This window comes from Urocitellus parryii, chromosome 11, assembly GCF_045843805.1.
Source record: "Urocitellus parryii isolate mUroPar1 chromosome 11, mUroPar1.hap1, whole genome shotgun sequence".
NCBI lineage: Eukaryota > Metazoa > Chordata > Mammalia > Rodentia > Sciuridae > Urocitellus > Urocitellus parryii.
This window is the reverse complement of record NC_135541.1, coordinates 108,159,251-108,182,744: the sequence shown is the minus strand read 5'-3', so window position 1 is coordinate 108,182,744 and position 23,494 is coordinate 108,159,251. Positions and strand designations below refer to the sequence as shown.

The window sequence follows — 23,494 nt, the reverse complement described above, 5'->3', positions numbered from 1 at the left end:
TTTAGTCGTTAATATTAGCATCAACCTAAAGGACCCTCCAATTAGGACAAAAAATTATAAAAATGTCAAGTAAATGCAAATAATATCAACCTCTAGATAAACTAAGAATATTGTTTGGCAAAGACTGCTGAACAACTTTGTAGCATGTCCACACATGTCAAATTTGCCATGATTTGAAAATTATGAAGTTTGGTCCATCACGTCTTCTAATGAGAAGTAAAGACAATCTTCGCCTGAACACATGGTCATGTAGTCATTGAGACTAAGCACAACACGAAGCAGTGTATCATCCGGGAATTTTTATTGTAGGTTCTCTGATGTCCCCAAATATAGCATTGAGGATGTGTCTGTGAGGAAACACTCCCAGTGACCACAATAGAGATAGAAGCAACCAGAGACGCCATCCGTATGGTTCTGATGACAGGAGGTGAGCTCTCCTGAGATGCTGAATGTGTGCTTCCACTGACTGATGTGTGTCCGTCAGCCCAGACACACAACTGGCCAGAATTTTGTTGCTTTTTAATCTGCAGCTGTTCAGTTGGTGCCATAACATTGAATATGATATAAATAAGAGCAAAAACTATGCTTTTTTTTTTTTTTTTTTTAGATAACCAGAGGAAGCAGCCAAATTCTAGGGATGAGCTGGAGAGCACACACTCCCCTGGGCTTTTCAGCTCCCTGTAAAATCTACCCACTTGTTTATACAGCCTGTCTTCCTTCCCAGGGTTCTTAGGAGAATCAAATAAGTTCCTGAGAGAGTTAGACTCCCCCGGTAGAAAGAGCAAGCAGATGATCAGAAGTACCTGAATCTGGATTCTGGGACTTTGTTTTAATGGCTTTGAGTTTTTGTTTTGCTTATGAGCAAACAAAAATTGGTTTGTGAACTGGTGTGAACTGGTCTTGTGAGTCATAGCGAGAGCTGCTCTATGATCAAATGTCACGCGGCTCACTACGTGCACACGGTTTTTGGTTCCAGTTTTGTTACAGGCACAGAGGTTTCTAGCCCCTGGCTTCTAGATGAGATTCACTTACATATATCTAGTCCCTTAGTCACCAGTTGCACATGGCCACAAAATATGGGCTGGGATTAGTGGCACTGTCTGTGAAGGTGAGATTGAGTGCATCAAGAAAAATCATAAAAGGCCCCAAATCCATGGCCCTGACTTCATTAAGCAGGCTCAATATTCCTCTGGTGATCTAGCTTCAGTCAAACACAGCCTCCTGACCTTTTGCCAGCTCAGGCCTGCTGTCAGCAGCTGGGGGCCCCCCACAGAAGGACCGGGGAGGGAGCCCCAGGTTGCCCACCATGCAGATTATCCTGGGAATATTCAAAAGGGACCGTGCAATAAGCCCGCAGTCTTGTAATTTTACTTCAAAAAGCAAAAAATCTCCCAGATAATGAGCCTTTTGCTCTAATAAGAACTGTAGGATTGATTAGGTTCAAACTGTTAAGAGACATCCTCGTGGTTAATGAAGCAGTGTTGAAAATGCCTCTTGATTCTTTGGAAACTTAGATCCTACCAAAGCGCAAGAAGAGAGCCGGAGGTGGGGTCCGTGAGGCTGTATGTGAGTTAATAGACTCCAGGTAACAGACGCAAAACATTTGTTCTCTGAAAAGTTAATATTTATTTGAGAGTTATTTCTGCACGGGGCCAGCAATAAACTTTGATGATTATGGTTAAAGCATTCTTTAGATGACATGTTTTCCTGTGAATCCTGAGTGGGGGACGGAAGCTTCTGCCATTTTAATTCCTTTGTTAATGTCTTTATGAATGCAATTAACACTTCATTCACGCTTCTTTGTTTCTGGATCCCATTAGGATGTGGTTTATGCCAGTTTCTCTCTCCCAGGAGACAGCCCGCATCACACAACATTTCACTCAGCTGTGTGGCTGAGCACTGACAAACTCAATTTGCAAAAGGCAAGCGTGAGTTGACACCATGCTGTGGCAGTTGTCCTGAAGGGAGCAAAGGACTCATTTCCTTCCCAGGTAGAACCCACCTTCTCTGGAAGCATGCTTGTCCAAGATTTTAGCAGACAGGAGGTAAGGAAGGATTCTTGGCTGATTGAAAGTAAAAGCACTGCTGGTCGAAGAACTGCTAAGGAACCACACATGGTCCCTAATCTTAAAAAGGGAAGCCAGACTTTTGGGCACCACAGACTGCTGTTCTATTCAGCATTCAGTGAGGGCTAACCAGGTACAAAGTGAGGAAGGACCCTAGCTATCTACCCTCTGGGTAGATAGATAACAAGAGGCAGCAGACACACAGAACCAATTTATAAGCTAGGGTATCAGGTAGCACTGACAAGGTCCTAAATGAGAGGTAGAGAGACCCAAAGAGCATTAGGAGTTCAGATCTGTGTGATGGGGAGTTCTGGGTAGGCAAGACTTCAATAAGACAGTTTTCCTGACCATTCTGTGTTGGCCATCCCCCCCCCTCCCTCTCGGCAAGGAGAGGGAGAGTAGGAGGAAGTGCACACAGGCAAGAAGAGGCAGGTATTAGCAAAGATGCAGAGGTGCGGAATGAGTAAGAGGGTTTGTGTCCATGACAAATTATTCTCCCTTATATTAAAGTCTCTTCTCCAATTGATGGCATCATTTCTATTTCAAATATCAGTGTGATATTTGCTTAACAGCCAAAGCACTGCAGATGAATCTATCTGAATCTTACTGAGATTCAGTTCAGAAAGGGAGGCAGGAGGTCTGAAGGGAAGCAGACAAAGGAAGGAAGGAAGAAAGGAAGGAAGGAAGGGAGGGAGGGAGGGAGGAAGGAAGGGAGGGAGGGATGGAGGGAGGGAGGGAGGGTCGAGGGAGGGAGGACTGCTACCTTTTTTTTCTTCTCAGACCTATGTTAAAATTATTTTTTTTCCAAGAAGACAAAAAAGGGCAGAATTTCTAATAAGTGTTATGAAATGTAATATATTACCAGAAAGGAAGTAAAGCAGCCTGTAGCCCCCAGTCATCCAGGTCTAACATCTAGTGTATGTGAATACATCAAGGACAGTCTTCCTTTTACAGTCTGAACTTTATTTAGTGGTGTGATGATGGTTCGGTTTTCTTGTCTCTGAGTTACTCCAAAATCTAGTCTCTGTTTCATTAGTTACCTATCCTCAATATCAAGGTCTTTTTCTTTCAACCAGACCTGGGCTGTCAACACCGTCATATTCCATTAGAGTAAGGCCTGGGTGTCTCTTCTGAGTTGGCCCACCCCTAGGCAGAACAGCCTGATGGACCCCGGTTGTGGTCAGGCACATTTTGCATTAAGAATGTGGTCATGTTCCTCAGATTTCACCTTTTGTGGCTGCTCTTCATGGGAAGAACTGCTTCCCGTATTATAAATAATTCCTGACCAAAGGACAACTAACATTTACATTACCATTGATCCTAACCAAAGGTTAAAGTACTGGTAATGGTGTAAGGAGACATTTCTTTTTCTGAAGCAAATAATTGTCAATTGTGAGTTTTAAAACGACACTGTGGTTTATTGGAAGAATGACCACTTATTAGAATGATTAGATTATTTCTCAAACATGAAAAAGGGCAACTAAATAAGGTGATGATCCATCTGTATGGGGGTGGAGTTCTCAGGTTAAAAAAAATCTTTACAGCTGTCCTTGTGTATTTTTAAAATATATGTATGTAGAAAGAAAACACACACACACACACACACACACACACACACACACATTGCATTCCCCACCCTCAAGCCACTGAGTAGCTATGTAAAATACGAACAGGGCCTGTGTTTCACTGCATTTGAGAAAGATGTAAATGTGTAAATATGATGGAAGAGGTTTTATTTTCTTTCCCCCTCTCAGGAATGGTCTGACAGCCCCAGGCTGGAGAATGTGTCTCTCCCAAGTACTCTGTCACCCTGGTAACCATGGAGACCATGACGATCGATTAGATGCCATCTGATCTCAACCTCATAAAAAAAAAAGGCAGCAGATGGCAACCAGGCCACTAGACCTGTCTCAAGAGAGACGAGGAGGAAGAGAAAGGGAAAGAAGGAGGGAGAGAGGAGAGGAGGTGGGGTGGTTGGTGAGGGGCGGAAGGGAGCACCAAAGAGGCTCTGGACGTGAACGTTGTTACAAAAGGGTAAAAACAGAAATGGAAAACAAGGAAGCAAAAATAAAGGAAAGAGGAGATGCAATGAAAAAAAATGAAACTGAAACTCAACTGTGCAGTAGATTTTCGTAGTTTATAGGAAGAAAACCTAATAAAGACAGTCAGCCATGCCCTAACTTTCTCTTCTGTGTAGGTCTCAAATAGTGACAAGGAATGGTGCAGAACCTGGACCTTCAAGCTTCTCTGAGGGACACTCACAAGGGTGTCCTTGTGGCTGTCAGTAACAATTGGAATTTGATGCATCTGCAAAATAATTCTGAAACCTGGTTCTCAGAATGAGTGTCCCTGATCCAGATGACATTTTGCAGATAACTGAATGTGTCTGTCAATAACTGATGTGTTTGTCACCCTATCTATAGCAATGTTCTAGTTGCTCCTTAAAGGAGGAAGTGACAACCCCTTACACAGATACCCAAGGACAGTTAAGTTAGTGCTGGTAACCTATGACTCTTAGCCAGTGTCTCAGACGAATGGAACACTAAAATTTATACTGTGGCAGACACTGTTAAAAATAAGAGAAAGAAAAGGAAACCCACCTCTAATCCTACTCATCAGATTTAAGCATAAGCCTGTATATAGGTGTCATATGTCTACACAGAGACACTATTTTAACCAAATACATCATTAAATATTAATGTCATTTGGTTGACTTGCTCTTTCTATAAGCATATGAACTCTAGAAGATATGTTTAAGAATATTGATGGCAGCTTCATTCATAATAGCCTAAATGTCTTTTAAAATGAAATTAATTAGAATAGTCTATTAAAAATGGAACACACCACAGCAACGAGAAGAATGGGCTACTACTGAACACAACAGTGGGACGAATCCCACCGACATTAAGAAGTCAGAAACAAAAAAAAGACACTGAGGCTCTATTCATATCAAGTTTAAGATCACAGGGTAGATACTGACTAGAATTAGAATTAGTAGGTCACAGAGTAGACATGTGTTTAGCTTTAAATGCAGGACAAATATTTTTATATGTTTTTTGGGGGGGCAGGGGAAGGGCTACTTTGAAAGTGGTCTCTAAAACAGTGCACCAATTTGAATTCTACGTGTCCTGTTGTGGACATGCCCTCTTCTTTCCCTCTTACCCACAGAGAGTGATCTTTGCCAGCCTGAGAATGAAACGTTTCCGACTGCTTAAGCTGTGTTTGATGACCAACCATGTTAAACACTTTTTGCTGTGCTGCCAAACACTCTTGTTTCTCCTTTTGTAAATTGCACATATATGTCATTGTCCTATTTAGCATTGGCTGTAGGGTAAGGCAAAAAAAAAAAAAAAAGCGAAACATAACCCAAATAGTCCGGCCTTGGAAGATAAAAACGCATTGGCATTTATGACCAGAACAAATTTACATTCTTTGCCTAAATGGATACCCTGCTCTATATATTTCAGAAGGAAGTGAACATTTACAGAACATCTATTATTAAGCACATTTACTCTTTAAAATGGCCCTCACCATTTAATTCTTACAGCTTCATTTAATTTCAGAAAAACTATTAAAAGGAACTCCACTTTTTGTGTGGGGACGCCTAGAAACAAGGAAGTGGGCCCTCAATGGACCCTGAATCTGCTGGCCACTTGACCTTTGACTTTCCAGGCCCCAGAACTGTGATAAATACACAGTGGCTAATACTAAGTGGCCACTTAGTTTATCGTATTTTATTCCTTCAACCCAAACAGACTGAGAGAAGCAGTGATTCTCCTTTACTTTTTTACTTTCCAAACCCTAAGAGGGCTTCTGAATTCTGGAAACATTAGCTACCTTCCAACCCCCAGCACAGACCTGCCACTCCACCACCAAACCAGAGGCGTGTCAGCATCTCTGTGCTACTTAGGAAAGAACGAGAATGTGAAAAATCTATTGTAGCTCATTTCATCCATTTTAGAAATTTTGTTTGTATTTTAGTGTGTGTGATGTGTGTTTCCAAATCTGAGCGATGGTTTAATCCATCCAGAGCTGGAATGAGAAAGCAGAGATAGATCCCAGATCTTTTCCTCTTAATAAATGATTACTTTTGGCATCTGACACTCATATCATTGGAGGCTTTTTTCAAAGAAAAAGACAAAATCACTTATATAAAATTAAGCTCTGAGTATTTTGAATGTGGAAAGAAATTCCTGTAAATTATACATTTAAAAATATTTAAATACCACAAGCATCACAAAATCCAAACCAAAACAAAAAATTCTGTAATACTTTTATTACTTAATACTTTTATTACTTTCCTGACAGCCCTGCATAATTTTCCCTTCACTTTTTGAGTCTATAATGGAAGATTACCTCATCATATGACAAAGATTTTCATAATATATCTTGTCAAGAAAGTACAAAAATGAATCAGTCTTTCCTATAGCATGACTGATAGAATTTGGATTTTTATTCATAATTTAGAAAACCATCTGTGAGCTTCGTAGCTCATCATTGGTATCATTACACACACACAAATGTTTAGGATGACAGTCAGTTTGGAGAAACATCTACCAAATTTTTGTCATATTTGAATTATAAGATTTCAGAACATTTCCAATTTGTCATTGTTGTTGTTCAGTGTCTGATCTTAAATACGCTTTGAATGATGGCACTAACTACTAACTGATTTTTGTCAAAGGGGTACATTGTGAATAATTATATTTTCTTTCTTTCTTTTTCCTGTGGTGGCATTGGAGATGGAACCCAGGATCTCACACATGGCAAGCATACAATGTACCACCAAGTTACCACCGCAGCCCTTATTTTATCTTTGTATGAATATTGTTGCCATATTATAAAGCAACTTCAGTATTTTTCAAATATGTTCTTAGAATGCACTCTTCTTCGTTGATTGGATAATTAATCTAAGGCTCTATTTGTTATTTATGTTAGCAACTTATCTCTCAATAATTTCCCACTTTGGGAATGATTTTTTTTTTTGGTTAGGTAGTTTATTCTAGGTGTCAGAATAATTCTGTCACCTTTAAGTGCAAATCCATAAAAAATAATTTTATTTTATGCTACAGAAACACAATAATGAACTGCTGTATCTTCATATGTATTCCCAATTGGGAAAAACTCTGTTTTGATTAGGTGTCCATAAAAATTAAATCTCCTGGGGCTAGGGGTGTAGCTCAGTGGTAGAGTGTGTGCCTAGCATGCACAAGACCCTGGGTTCGATTCCCAGCACGAAATCAATAAATAAATTAAATAAATCCTCTGTTAGAATTGATTGGAAAGAATTTTTCACAGACTAGCTTCTGGATTCATCCATTTCAAACTTTGATTCTCTTCTACTAGAGTCTGTGAAATATTCAATTGTGATATAAGATGTAGATGGGTCACTCTGTGGAATAATACCAGGTGAGTTTCCATAGTGAGTGCATGGAATTTTGATGAAAACCATTCCTACAACAGAATGCATTGAAATCTTTACCCATACAAGTGACTAGGAATCACATAAATAAATACCACTAAACCCAAAATAATACATCTCCAATTCCACTTGCCTTATCCAGCACCCCAAAGTGCCTGCAGCTATTCTGATACCACCTGATAGATGTTAGAGTAGAAAAAGACAGCAGTCTAGCACGTATGAGGCACTGGGTTTGATTCTCAGCACCACATACAAATAAATAAATAAAATAAAGTTTCATCAACAAGAACAACAATAAATTTGATTTAAAAAACTCAGATATGTGTGATTCATTTTGTTCATGCACAAATGCTTATTTTGCATATATTGTGAATTAGGCACCATTTCCTCAGCCAGGAATAAGGCAATGTATAAGACACAAATAACCTTGGCCTCAGAAATTTTATATCCAGGGGCTAATGAGACAGAAAGTAAACTCGTGTTCCCTTTTGAGTGGCCAGATTTTTAGTACCACATTAGTGTTCCAATGGAAATTTGCATTTAAACTTTTTCATCTCTTGTTAAATATTCCTGTGTTAACATAATCCAAACATCAGGCATTTGGGGAACCACTTCAGATGGGGAAGAAGCCCTTTGCCAATTCCTTGAATTCTTCCACTTTTATTTATTCACTAAACGGAACCTGCCTTCTACAAATTACACTGGCCATTGTCCAGTCCTTGGACCTCCATTTGGAACTATATTATTATTCTTAAAGCTTCTAGAACAGTCTCTGGTTTCTTGTCCAGGCCTCTGGAAAGCCATTTTAAACTGGTTGCATCTACTTCATTCTTTTCAAAAAGTCCTATGCTGAGGCTGGGTACGGCCACAGTCATACCTGATCCTAACATGTTAATTTACCTGATCCTTTTCAAACTATCCTGGATGGTGACAATGCCTTGCTCCAAGTTCGGTGCTGAACTGTTTCACAGCTTGGTTATTTACACTGAAGAAGTGCTTAGTCATATCAAAATTCAGTTTCTCACCTTTTCACCCAGTAGTTCATGCTACATTTGTTCTTCATATAGACATTTTTTTTCATCTTCATTATTAGTTCTATTTAGAAGTTCTTAGTTATTGAGAACTTCTATTTAAGAATCTGTTATGTGCAAGTAACAGGCACTGAAACTGGCCTGAGATCAGATCACGTATGGCTGACAAAACTGAAGTCCAGAGGAATGTCAAGCTTCAAGGATGATGGGGTTGGGGACTTAGACCCCTAACTACTTCAGTTCTCCCCACTCTGTCCTCTTCCTACTTACAGCTTTATCCTCGGCCCAGGAGTAGGACAGCTGTAGCAGTTGACCTCACAGCCAGGAACAGCAAAGTCCAGAGAGACTCTTCCTGTGGCATCTCTGAGGAACCAGAAACTTTTTCCCAGCACCTCGTTTGCCTGAGCTATCACATGATCATTTTGGAACCAACCACCAGTGTGGGCTGAGATGACTGAAGCAGTCCCCTCTAGGGCAGGGTCAGGTGGGAGGCAGGGTTTGGGGAGGGTTCCCCACAGGCACAGGAGCTTCCTTGGGGAGGAATGCCAGACATAATCAGAGTCTGGATAAGAAGAAGTGGAAACAGATGTAGGAGATGCAAATGAAAATAACCTCCTTCTATTTCAGAAGTCTTTCTGGTTGCCTTAATGATGTTTTAGTAATTTCTGAACTTACTTCTCCATGTTCCAAGTAATACGCGACCAGGGTCATACTTGCTGACTGATGACCATTAAAAAAAAATTTAAATTATGTTCAGTATCTTCTGTCTCAGAAAACAAGGCTTGATTTACAGGACTAAAATAAATAATTTTTTTAAAACTAAAGGAGTTAAAGTTTAGTTATTGAAAATAGCCCCCAGACCTTAGCTGCTAGAAAGGATTGGAGGGATTTTGCACAGTATACTTTTGGAGATAAAATTCTCCAATACAATTCTACCGAAAGCTTACATGATACGGGCTTTGGTTGTTTGCTGTGTTCATTTTTTGCAGTGCTGGGGATCCAACCCAGGACTTTGCATGTGCTAGACAACTCTACCACTGAGCTCCTCTATCCTCAGCCGCGGGTCGTTGGTAACCTGAGCCTTGGGGTGTCCCAAGCCGCTGAGGAGCTCTCCCAGAGTCTCTCATTCTAGGCTTTCTACCTTCAGGAACATTTTCTTTCTTGATTTGAACCTCGGGTGGCTCCCACACATTAAAGGAGATTTGACTTTCTCCCTCTTTTCTTTGAGAGGTAAGGCTGAAACGGGGTGTACAGAAACCCTTAACTTTGTAAAAATGGCTCTTTTTTTTTCTTTCCCCAGAGTGTTATGAAAATTAGTGTTCTCAAAACATTTTCCAAAATGATCCCTTGAGATGCCAAGAAAAGTAGTCTGCTCTGGCAGGTTTTCAGCAAGAGATTTTCCCTGGAGAGAAGGAGGAAAGAAAAGTCAAGCACGGATTTCTAGCATTTTTTCAGAATTTTTGGAATTAAAAAACATATGCACATCTAGAAGTTATGTTGGCTAGTTCATGAGCTGCCCTTGCCTTAACTCTCCAAGAGTGGCTGGTTATTGACTTACGCAGAGTGCCTCCCTGGGAAAGGTTAGCACATCAGAGTGGTGTTTGTTAAAACTGACAAAAGTGATAAACTAGGTTTGCATTTACTCTATCATTACTGAGGATACTTTTTAACATCGTCCTGATGTGCTAATAGTCCTTCCTGAGGAAATTTATGCAAACAAACAAACTATTAATTAAATCAAGAGCAGCAGTCCCCACAGAGATCCACTATGCAGATTTGCTGATCTGGATGGACTTGAGCCAGGCAGTGGCCTTTGGCTACGAGGGAGGATATCAGGGGCTGCTTTGCACACACCTGTACACCTCCCAATACAGAGAACACAGGCACGGTGTCCACTCACCCTGAGAGTCTCAAAGGCCTCTCTATCTTGATGCAGAGGCCAGGGGAGGGACCCTGAATGCATTTTTCTAACTCATCTGCTGGATCTACATGACTAACTCAGGAAGGCAATGTAGAGTTTTCCAAAGACCTTATGAATTCCTTTATTTTTAATTTTTTTTTATATATTTATTTTCATGTGGTGCTGAGGATCGAACCCAGCGCCTCACATGGCCACTGAGCCACAATCCCAACGCCAAGACCTTTTGAACTCCTCATTTGTTGTTAGAGTCCTTGTACGGTGTAGAACTTTCTAGGGAGGTAGAAAGGTCTTTATTGCATTGAAAGACCAACCCCCCCAAAGATTCCTGGAACACGTCACATGTCTTGGTTAGCTGAGTGCATTTCACCCGGGGACCCCTTGTGATCATGTGAGTACCGTTTAGAAGCATGGTGTGATCGTTGATGTTCATTAATGTTAATTCTGGACCAAGTTGGGCCTGACAATATGTGTGCTGATGCTCGGGTCATGTGGCCAGGGACCAACGACTCCTTGGTCTCAGGTGTGCTCCAGTTTTCTCTGCAGTACAAATCAACCCTGGCTCTCCTGACGCTTTATTGCCCTGGCAGTTTCCATCTCGCTGGCTGCCTGATCTTCCTGTTGGGTGACTTTCAGCAGCACAGCTGCTGACAGACATGGTGTTGCCATCCCCCCGCCCCCCACTGCCCTTAGCTCTAGGTCCCCCCCCACCCCCAGAGTGATCCTGCTTCCTTTTTTTTCTTTTAATTGTTTAGATCAGTCTTTTCCTCCCTTTCACCCCTAAAGCCTCATTGAGTGTCTCATGTGAACTTTGTGAAATGTTTCCCATGCAAAACTTGGCTGTCAAGTCCCGGGCATGAGCCCTGTGCAAAGTTCTATATCTCTGTTTCTTGTTATTCCATCCCCACCATGATCCAGCCAAACAAGTAGGTGCCAACGGGCTCCTTCCTATTTCTATAGGAGCAGGATGATAAAAATACCATGGGAACCGTTATAGTTGGGATCCTGAATGTCCTCCAAGTGCCCATTAGTTAAACGCTCGGTCACCAGGTCGTGCTGCTATGGGAAGGTGGTGAAACCTTTCACTAGGAGGTGGGGCCTAGTAGAAGGAGGGTCACTGTGGGATGTGCTTTTGAGGGGAACCCTGGCCTCTTCCTGTCTCTCTATTCTTGGCCATGTGAAGTGAACAGACCTCCTCTGCCACACACTCCCACCATGAAGTACTGTGCTACGATGGGCCCAAAGCAACAGGGCCAAGTAACCATGTACTGAAATATCTGAAATAGACCTCTCCTCCTTTTAGGTTGTTTATCTCTGGTGTTTTGTCACAGTGATGTAAAGCTGACTTACAGAGATTTTTCCCAGCTATCTTATTAGCTCCAGGAAGCTTAAGATGCCACCACAGGAGATAGAACACTTGGACCCACTTTAGGTATGTTTTCTAGTTGCAATGAATCTTTTCAAGAAGGCTCATTTTAGAGTATGAATCACTAGGCCTTCTAAGTTGAAGTCCTAAAGAGGTAAGGGATGTTAGGAGAGTGCTATGGTTTAAGTTATGAAGCAGTGCTAGAATGGGAATCAGATTGGGGGAGGTGGAAGGCACAAGAGGGCAGGATATGCTCTCCATGATGAGCCTCATCTACTTCCTACCTTTGCTGAGGGCCATTGAAATGTTGTTATTCAGGATTGAGACTCAGGCAGAGGCGACTCACTCAGGGCCCTGACTGACCTCAAGAAACAGGGCCTAGATAAGATGCTTAGTTTCTGCAAAATAGTCTCTTATCCCAGCATAAAAAAAAATCTGGGCTCTGTGATTTGGGGGTCTTGTTTTACTTCGATTATCTTCATTGAACTAATGAGTTGTTTCTTGGAACTGAGTAAGTATGTCACTGAGCAGCCTGGCTGCTTTACTGAAGAATCACAGAGGAATGACATGACAAGTCTTTTGTTCTTGTATAACCCCAGGATTGAGAAACCAGGTTCTCTTAATGTGCAAGCAGGGCCTCTGGGAATATGGGCTAATCCTAATTTTTTTTCATCTTAAAGTGGGAATAATAGAAACTCCTAGCTTGCAGAGGTCTTGAAGGATGAATGATAATACACACGAAGGGCATACACAGTGCCTGGTAAACATTAGGCATTCAATAGATGCCAGCTGCTGTTTCGAATATTAGTATAAGGCCGGTAGACTCGTTATTTGATAACCAGTGTCTTGACAATCAGGAAGACTACAACATATTCCCATTGTGCCTAATTTAGCCCCAGAGAGTGGCATCCAGCAAAGAAGACACATCTGCAGCCTTCCTTACCCGGCTGCATGCAAGCATCAAGGACAGGAGGAGAAAGGCTCCTCTCTTCAGTGTCCTGCAAACCATTATTGCACACATGGAGAGCAGCACCCATGTTAAGAATAGCCTTCTGGGGAAGGAGGAAGGGCTAGGAAATTTGGAGGACTCCGAGTCTCACCAATCTCCAGCCTACCACTCTCAGAAAAATGATTTGTGTCTCCAATGCACACAAGGAAGTGTATAGCCTCAGTACCTGTGCATGCACACACACACACTCACCCACGCACACACTCACAGGCTAGAACACGATGGCCTGGGCGTATTTTTTCTTGTCTTCCTCCTCGTCTCCTGTATCCTTTTCAGCCCATTCGGGCATAATTATTATTGCTCTGCTGGCTTGGTTCTGCAGCTCTCTAGAGTGGAGCAGATGTCGACAGCTCTGAGAGATCCCATGCTATTACACAGCAGAACAAATGAGGATGTCAAAAAAGGCTCTTCAGTCTAACAAGAAAACAGAGGAAAGAGACAAAAAGAATAAAGCCTTTGGAGACCTGCAGACGCGCTCTGATTAGATCTTATGCTAACATGATGCCCACTCTGCGTACTAACAGTGATTTAATATGTTTAAATGATACTGGGGAAATATGTCTTGGGGAAAAAAAAGAGAGAGAGAGAGAGAGAAGAGAATTTCTTCCCTGGCAGGCATGATTAAGATGGTTCCGGTTTCCTTGGAAAACACGATGGCAGCCTGGGACTGTCGGCTACTGTCGCAAGCATGTTCGCTTATGATGTCTGGTGTCGTCTCATTACACTGGGCAGCCCTGATTTCTCCATCACCGAGTGAGTGGTAGGAGCCATTCTAATGGATTCTCTAGCTGGGTGCAGAATGGAATGTCAGCCACATTGCTGGTCATTGTTTCTTCCCTTAACGGGGGAAGCTAAAATGTTAAAACAGTTTATAAATGGGTCCACAGGTCCACAGATCTTAATTATCCAAAATGAAGACAGAATATACTCCAGAATTTTGGAAGAGGGTCAGAAGGAGATCTCTAAGCAATCAAAATGGACAGACCAAAGGCCATGTATTATAGATCACAGGAAGTCATTTATGGATGGAATATGTCCTCAGCTCCTTGCTCTGAACCTATTTACTCATCTTCTGCTTCTAATTCTGATTTTTCATGTAACAGTTTTCTCTTTCACCAGACCATGGCAAAACAGAGGAAACTATTTAGAAACTATTTAGAAAGCTCTGGGAAGAGGAAGATGGAACCAAATGCTGTCGGGTATAGGTTCAATCCTGACAGTATTAAAAGTTGGGTCAGAAGAGGTGACTGAAAGAGAGAAGACAGACACACCACAGTGAAGTGGAGAGTATTTTTTTTTTTGTTTGCTTTCCTGTAGGTTCCTTGAGTCCTTCCACAGTGGGTTTGGGACCGCTGTTGAGGAACGTTTGTTAGGTGAGCAGAGAAGAGCCCATACTTCACAGATCCCTGAGAAATGAAAGTGAAAAGCACAAACTCCAAAAAAACCCAAACCCAAACCCAACCAAACAACTTCCTGGAGAAAAGCAGATGATCGCAATTCATCTCTGAAACACAATGCATTGAAAACCGCTAGAATGTCCTTTGTACCTAAAAATGCCCAGACTCTCTGGTCGAGATGTCAGCACAGAACCCCTCTGTGGAATGAGGAGGCCGGAGTGACCTGGTCCAGTGTTTGTTCTGACAACTTTACCCAGTCCTGGGGCCCCATGCCCTGCTGAGATGCCAGTTCACTGTCAGAGTGCTCTAATGATTAGAAAGTCCAGGCGAGTTGCAGTCCAAACAGGCTTCTTTATAATTCACCCCATGGGCCATGGCTCCGGCCTCCTGGCCCCCAGGGAGAGATGATCTAAGCTTGTTACACATATGAAGACAGGGATCATAACACCGCCCCCCTTTCTACCAGCCCCCATGGGCATCATCTTGGAGTACAAAAGGTTTGTCACCTCTCTTGTATTCTGCGGCCACATGTCCATTATACTCCAAGCTTATAGAGCCCTCGTGATTCATGTTAAGCTTATAATCAGCTGAAACATCTCTATTATTTTCACGCAGGCTACTATCAAGCCACAACTCCCCCATCTGCTGCTTATTCCATCCTATTTGCTTGTTTATTTTAACCAAGTGTAAGACTTTACATTCATCCCCATTAAGCATAATCTTGTTAGATCTGGTCCATTGTTTCAGTCTGTCAAATCTTTTTTGTATTGCGATTCTGCTGTCCAATGTATTAGCTATCCTTTCCAGCTTTGTGTCACCCACAAATTCTATCACCAGGCTATCACTGTCTTCATCCAAGACATTAATAAAAATGCTTAACAAGGCAAGACGGAGGCCAGAAACTCATGGTGTGAAAGATCCTTTATCGAAATCAACGTCAATCCATTCATTAGTACTCTGCATCCAATCAGTTGCTCATCTACCTGACTTGGCTGCCTTTAGCCCTTGTCATGGATATATCTCATCCTCAGGGATTCAGATTGTATCTGTCAAATGCATTGCTGCAATCCGAGTGCACTGTGTCTACACAACACCTGGAAAACCAGTCTAGCAACTCCCTCAAAAAGAAGTGTGATGGGTCTGGATGGTATATGGACTCCTTGCCTTGCACCTGGAGACAATCGCTAGTTCACCCAACAAAAGATTATTCAAACTGCCTGACCTTTATATAAAGGTCAAGATTTTCATGCAGCTACATTAGTAGCACAATTCACAACAGCCAAGATATGGAACCAGCCTAGGAACCCATCAACAGATGAATAGATAAATAAAACGTGGTATATGCTAAGGCAATAACAATATAGTACTCAGCTCCCTCTAATAATGAAGAATGAAATCATGGTGTTTTGCTGGTAAATAGACAAAACTGAGAACATCATCGTAAGTGAAATAAGTCAGACCCCAAAAGTCAAGGGTGGAATGTTTTCTCTCATCAGGAAGAAAAGAAAAGGGGGGTGCAGATCCCAAGAAAAATCAGTGAAGTAGTGGAAAGGATTCAGGGGGAGGGAGGAGGGACAGGAAAAAGCACTAAGGGTGGAATGAAACTGACCAAACTTTCCTATGAACATATATGAATAACCACAATGAGTTTTACCTTTATGTGTATCCACAGTGCACTAATTAAAAAATATAAATAAATAGAAGATCAATAGAGTAGAGGGAAGGGAAAGGGGAAGTACTGAGGACTGAATTGGAGCAAATTATATTCTAAGCTTGTATTGTTATGTCAAAACGAACACCAATATTATGTGTATCTCTAATGAGCTAATTAAAATATAAATAACAAAATAAAAATTGTTATGGTTTAGATGGGAGATATCCCCCAAAGCACGTGTATGAGACAATGTAAGAAAGTTTAGAGGTGAAATGACTGGGTTAGGAGAGTTTTAACCTAATCGTGCATTAATTCTCTGACAGGGACTAACTGGGTGGTAACCGTAGGCAACTAGGGTGAGACTGGAGTAGGTGGGTCATGAGGGGGTGACTTTGAGAGGTATATATTTTGTCCTTAGTGAGAAAACTCTCTGCTTCTGCTTCCAATTCTGCTTCTCTCTGCTTCCTGGTGACCACACTTTTCTGCCATGATGTTCTGCCACATCTTGGGCACAGAGCAATGGAGTTGGCTGTCAATGGACTGAGCCCTCTGAAACTGTGAGACCAAAATAAGCTTTTCTTCCTCTAAAATTGTTCTTGTTAGATATTTTGGTCATGAAAGAAAAAAAAAAGTCGGTAAAGCAAAAATAAACAAACAAAAAAATCCAGATTTTCCCCATTTTTGCATAGCTAGGCCTCTAGCCCATTTCCTCAAGGCCTCAGACCCTCAATGCAGACAAGAGCCCCCAGGACATATCTTGCATGGCTGCAGCTCTGGGCCCCAAGGGCTCATCTAAAGCCTCCTTTGCCTTAGGCTTCCACTTTCTGTTACCAATACCCATGGGAACCTCGCCTTCCCTGGTTTAGAGCCACCACTGAAGGAGCATAAATGCTGGAAAAAAAAATCTATTTTCTTTCCAATGTCTTTTGCTAAGGCAATAACAATATTGATAATATGAAACAAACCCATTGTTTTGCCTTGTGCCAAACATATCTAAAAATTCTCTTTTTGTTTTGTCTTAAAAGACCAAGAGCCTTTCGTTGGTCCTGGGAACGGTATCAACAGTGGAACAGAGGGACCAATACAAGCCAGCTGTGAATGTCTATTCCTAACTGTCCCCCAACCCCATCTCCCACCCTCAGGTACTGAGCTATAACATTCAACTACCACTGGAAAGAACAAGGTTTAAGAACTTGGGATTCCAAGTCCGTCTACTTCCACCAATGCTATGTGTTTGAGAGAACACTAGGAGCCAACTCAGGGAGTAGTTGCAAATGTCCCCTGCAAAAAAACGCATGACCAAACACAGAAAGTCAAGGGTCAAATGTTTATTCCCATATGCAGAAGCTAGAGAGAGGGGGGGAAAAGGAATAAAAAGGGGATCTCACAAAAAATAGAAGGGAGACCAACAGAGTAGAGGAAGGGGATCAAGAGGGAGAGAGGAGGGGAGGGCCTGGGAAATACTGGGGAAAGTACAAAATCATGCTACATCCATGTAAGAATAATCCACAATGAATCCCACGTTTACATATAAAATATAATGCACTAATTAAGAAATCACAAAAGAAGGCAGATAGTAGAGTAGAAGAGGGGTGAGGGAGGTGAATTTACGCGAATGAGAGTAATCCCAGTATGTTATGTGCATGTGCGAATACATCACAATGAATCCCACTATTAGGTAAATTAAAATGCACCAATTAAAAAAAGAAACAATGGCTTTAAGAGTACCTTGCCCAGTCCTGACACACCGTCAGGGTTGAATATTAGCCTCTTCTGGTCTATTAGCATCTTTTGGTTTTTACTTTGGTCTCCTTGCCATTTGGCTCTGCTGGACACCAGTCCCTTTTCTTCTCCGCCTCAGCCCATGTTAGCTCTTTTCCAAACTTCAATTTTCTGTTTGCCTGTCACAGATTGGCTGCCCTTCCCTTACTTTGACAAAACTTTATGAAAGGAGAGGAAATTTTGAAAGGAAATCCCTTGTTGATGACTTTAGGAAATACAGACCAAAATCTGGTTGCAAATCCTGACCCCATCTGGCAGGGCCCAGGTCTCCCTTAGGACAAGTCCTAGTGAATAGAGGATAAATCCTCTGGATTTTCCCAAAATCTCAAAAGCAATACTATTTGGGTTCATAATCTGCCTTCTTTAGTTTTTAACCTTATGATGCTGAGCAAGTCAATTGACCTCTCTGAGTCTCAGTTTCCTCAGCTAAAAGGTAGGCGTAATAATTTAGGGCTGTTGGGAGAAAAGGCAGCTTAGCATCATGCTTACTAAGCAGCATATGCTCCATAAATGGTACTTGTTATCAGCATCGTCATCCTTCTCCACTTTACCTTCCCTGATAATATCCATTTTCTTAGAAGAATCCCTTGGCTGTGCACCCCTCTTTCCTTCTTTTGTTCATAAGTGCATTCAATTTCTGAACTCAATAGTGAGGTTCCAAGAAACCACATGGATCATTCTACATCACATCCTCTCTTCTTTAAGAAATGACCTTCAGACTACAAACTGTAAAACATGGTGAGATGATAGTTCCTAGATCACTACAAATCAAGACAGATGTCAATCATCCTGTTTGGACTCCATTTTTAGATCTCATACACCTCCTTCGTCTTTCTAGTGTTCTTCTGAAAGCTGTCGGGAGCCATGTGTTTACATGCTATCTTCATATTTTACCACAAGTTACTTGAGGGAAAATCTGCATGTTATTTATAAGCATTTTTTTTCTATCTTCAGGATTAATTAATTAATCACTTCTCATACTGACTGGATTTTGGCTATGTGACAAGCACTGACATACAGAAACCAGTAAGATATAATCCCTGCCTTTAAGAAGCTAAATTATATGTGCCTGGCATGTGCAAGGACCTGGGTTCAATCTCCAGCAGTACCAATAAATAAATAAGTAAAAGAGGCTCAGTCAGGGGAGAGTTCTGTTTCTGGTAGCAAGGGAAAAATTATAAGCAGATTTTCATTTCTATGGTGTTTTTGCATAACACAAAAATCATACAGAATGTATTTTCTGGCTTCTTTTGGGATTTAGTTGGAAAGCCAATAACAAAAATATCTCTGGAAAATATTAAAATATATAAAAATGGGAAAATTAAGTAATATACTTCTAAAAAAAATCTCACGGAAAATTAGATAATTTTTGACTTAACAATAACAAGCATATGATGTCAAAATTTGTAAGATACTTTTACCTTAAGTAAAAAAAAATAGTAAGGGAAACATAAAGTGGATAGAAGGAAGGAAATAACAAAGGCAAGAGTAAAAATCAATTAATAGAAAATAGAGAAAAATTGGGCTGGGATTGTGTCTCATGAGTAGAGTGCTCGCCTAGGGTTTGATCCTCAGCACCACATTAAAAAAATAAATAAAAAGGCATTGTGTTGTGTCCATCTACAAAAAAGTTTCTCACTTTCTCTCTCTCTCTCTCTCTCTCTCTCTCTCTCTCTCTCTCTTTCTCTCTCTCTCTCCTTTAAAAAAAAAGGAAAGAAAACAGAGAAAATTGACAGACCCAAAATGATTTTTTTTTAAAGATCAGCAAAATTAGACTGAGCAAGGAAGAGAGAGAGTGAGTGGTGGGGGGGTGTGAGCTCTCCATATAAAAATTAGAAGAAAGGATAGTCCCACAAAATTTACAAGCATTAAATGATAATAATGGGATATCATAAACAACTTTAGGCCGCCATGTTTGACAATGTAGATAAATCACTTGAAAAACAGGAGAATTCAAGACTGACAAAAGACAAAATAAATGGCCCGAATACCTGTGAAAGAAACTGAATTCACAAAATTCTTTTCAAGAAGAACTATTCTAACTAGAATAGCCTTAGTGGTGTCTTCTAGCCAAAACATAAGGAAGAAATCATACCAACCTTAAACAATAATACAGGAACAGAGGAGCAGCCACTGTCAACCTTTTCCGGGAAGTAGCATGTTCATAATAACACCTAACAAATACACCACAAGGAAAAGACACAGTATTCCTCATGTACAGAAATGCAAAAAATTCTTAACAAACCATAGCCCATCAAATCCATCAGCATGTAAAGAGTATGATATACATCATGACCAATTGGGGTTTGTCACAAATAATGCAAGTTTAGTTAAAATAGCAGAAAAACAATCAATGTAATTTATCCCCCTAAGTGAATAAAGGAAAAAAATATAAATATTTCAGAAGATCCAGCAAAAGAGTTTGAAATATTTGAGCACCATTCCATGATAGAACCTCTTGGCTGACTAGGAATAGAATGAAAATTCTTCAATCTGATCAAAGGAATCTTTAGAAACCTATACCTAACATCATAATTAATGGTAAAATATGGAACACTGTTCCTCTCAGGTCAGAAACAAAGTAAGGATCTCTAGTCTCATTCTTCTTTCCACCATTGCACTTGAAGTCTTGCCACTAGACCAAAAGAGATATAAAAATCACAAAGGGCTGGGAAAGAAGGAATAAAATCATCCTTCATTACAATGACATGATTTACATGTAAAATATTCAAAGGAATTTACCTACCCCATCCTACTAAATCTGATAAATAAACTTATCAATTTTAATATAAATCTGATATGAAAATTTTAAATTTCATTTAATTTCATTTTATATAGCATTAGCAAACAATTGGAAAAAGAAATTAAAAATCAATACTATTTACAATAGTATCTGTATCATAAAGTACTTACAAATCATTGTTTTTTAAAAATCTACTACATGTTTCTGCACTTACAGTTACAAAATATTACTGAGAGAAATCAAGGAAGACCTAATAAATGGAGAAAGATTCCGTGTTTATGGGGTGGTAGAATCAATACTGCCTACAGATTAAATGCACTTCCAACCAAATTTCCTGTTCTTTACTCCCTCCTCCCCTTTTCTCTTTTCTTCCTTCCTTTCTTATTTCCTTCCTTCCTTCCATCTTTCTTTTTAATGTAGAAATTTAAGATTTGATAATTGGAAGACTTCCATGCTCTGTTTTTAGGTCTCACTTTAATCTCTAGCTTTTTTTCTCTAACTTGTTTTTTCTTAACCATTTCTTATATATGCTAGTCTTAACTTATCAATTTCTAAAATAGTGTTTTATTAGTGTAAAGATAAACAAATTGATCAATGAAAAAGGAAAAAACAAAAAAACAAAACCCAAACATTATCACAATCAAATGATCTTTAAGAAAAACCAACGTGGAAGGAACATTCTATCCAACAAATGGTGCTGCAGTCTACTTAATAACAAAAGGAATGTACATGAGTCGGTGAAATATTATATAGTAGATTGAAAGAAGCCAGATGGTCAATACATAATGGTATGTATTATGTATTAACCATTAACCACTCAATTAATATGAAGTCCAAGAACAGGCAAAACTTGACTGTGGGTATCAAAATCAGAATAATGATTGCCTTAGACAGAAGAGAGTGTTGACCAGGATAAGGCACAAAGACATTTTCTTTCCTTTTTTTTTTTTTTTTTTTTTTTTTGTGGTACCAGGGATTGAACTCACAGGCACTCAACCACTGAGCCACATCCCTGGCCCTATTTGTGCTTTATTTAAAGACAGGGTCTCACTGAGTAGCTTAGAGCCTCGCCATTGCGCTGGCTTTGTACACACAATCCTCCTGCCTCAGTCTCTCAAGCCGCTGGGATTACAGTCTTGCGCCACCACACCCAGCTGGTATTTTCTAGTCTGATGGAAATGTTGGATGTCTTGTTTGAAGTGTTAATGTTTACCCAAACTCACTGAATGGCATGTGTGAGGTCTGTGCACTTTGCTGAATGTTATTACACCTCCATTAACTTTTGTTTTAAAAGCAAGGAGGGAGGTAAGGGGGAAGAAAACACATGAGGAGGAAGTATAATGCAATACTGTAAGTGTGATGCCAGAGTCAGACACGTCAGCTGATTGTCCAAAAGTGTGTTTTAGCCTGGATTTATCTGTGTGACAGTTATACTTCCCTGTCTCTTCTGGATTCTCTTGTCAACTTGATCTGAGAGCATCTCATCGCCCAGGGGGATGACTGGGCCTGTGATACCATAAAATAATTCTGGGTCTGTCCTGACCTTTGACCCTTGGACCTAGAATAAGGAGAGATCCCTTGAATGTAAGAGGAATGGGGGACAGTCCAGAACCCACAAGCTGCTGCTGACTACATGTGGTTTCCTGACAACTTTCTTGGTGTTCACCCAACAATCCATCAGGGCTCTAAAGATGCCAGGTTTGTGAATGAATCTCTCCAGCACCAAATAGTCTCCCAGCCCTTTAAAATAAAAAAATGTCCAATTTAACACTGAAATTCAGTCCATTCAAATCTGTTGAAAAATATGGCTATTTGCAAACAAAGAAAAGAGCGTATTGCCCCAACATGACACATCAAAATAAGTCCAGAGTTATAAAAGAGCAAATTTTCAATGAACCAAAACTTGAAAAATATTGAGATGAATATTTGTTAGAGCTCTGGATGGGAAAGAATTTTCTGAACAGATTAGAATAGCAGATTCCTTAACGAGAATATAAAGTTGAAGTACATCAAATGGTAGGTTAGTCAGATATTAAATTTCCTCTGTTGTATAGTTTGGGGTATAAGGTATATCACACTCATAAATAAAAACATTGCATTGCTAATCACGAAGCTGGCTGAATAGGGTGTGCCACATTTAACACATGATCAATAAAGCCACATAAAAATAAACAAAGCATAACAATTCTTGCTTTTAGGAAAAATCAGATCCTGGGAGTCACAGGCCTTCCTTAACCCTTCTTAAATCACAGGATCTTGATTATAACAGAGACAGGCTATGCCATCTGTGAAGACCAGAGCCAGTGAGGAACACAGTGGTTGATCTATTAGACAGACAGTGGCAGCCATGTTCCCAGAGAACCCGTTTTCTGCCCCTTTTGTAGATGGCTAATCTAATCCACATTAAGATACCACCTTTACATAGAATCCTTAACTGGAAAAGCAGGAAATACTGAAAAATGATAGAGTGGGGCTGGTGTTTGTTTTGTTATTGCTATTGTTTGCCCTTCAAGCTAAGGAGACTGTCAGAACTGATATAAAAGCCGAGAGTATAAGCTTTTGAGTCAGAACAGCTGAGTTTAATTCTAGTTATTCGGTTGTCCAGCTGCATGGTTTGGTGCCTCTGTGCCTTGGTTTTCTAGTCTGTTAGACTTAGTTTCAAACTCACAGGTCTGCAGGGAGAACAAAGGAGGAAAATACACAAGTGTATGCAAGCATTTAGCATCGTGACCAGCACAGAGTGTGTGCTCAGTGAATGACAACTGAAAACAACAAATAAGTAGCTGCTCCCATGATCATTGTTTTCACCAGGATGTTTTTCCTAACAATAACAGGCCAGTGGCATTTTAAAATATAGTGGCAATTACCAACTAGAAAATGTAATCTGAAAGAGAATATATATTGTCTCTCTCTCTCACACACACACAGACACTCACATACACACACATAGTAATAAAGTGAACCAAATATCTGTGATACCTTTATGAAATAATTATACAATTTTATTGAGACAATAAAAAAACACCTAAATAAATTTGGAGGTATATTATGCTCATAGGTTGGAAGCCTTAATGGTGCAAAGATTTTTTTTTTTTTTTTACAAAAT

At 40.3% G+C, this 23,494-nt stretch overlaps 1 non-coding gene across 1 annotated transcript; it reads left to right on the top strand.

Moving 5' to 3' along the window:
* The first annotated feature begins 7,237 nt into the window (after positions 1-7,237).
* On the top strand, positions 7,238-7,309 carry Trnaa-agc (transfer RNA alanine (anticodon AGC)). The gene has a single exon. It is a non-coding gene; the product is annotated as a tRNA-Ala (tRNA).
* Positions 7,310-23,494: the final 16,185 nt, after the last annotated feature.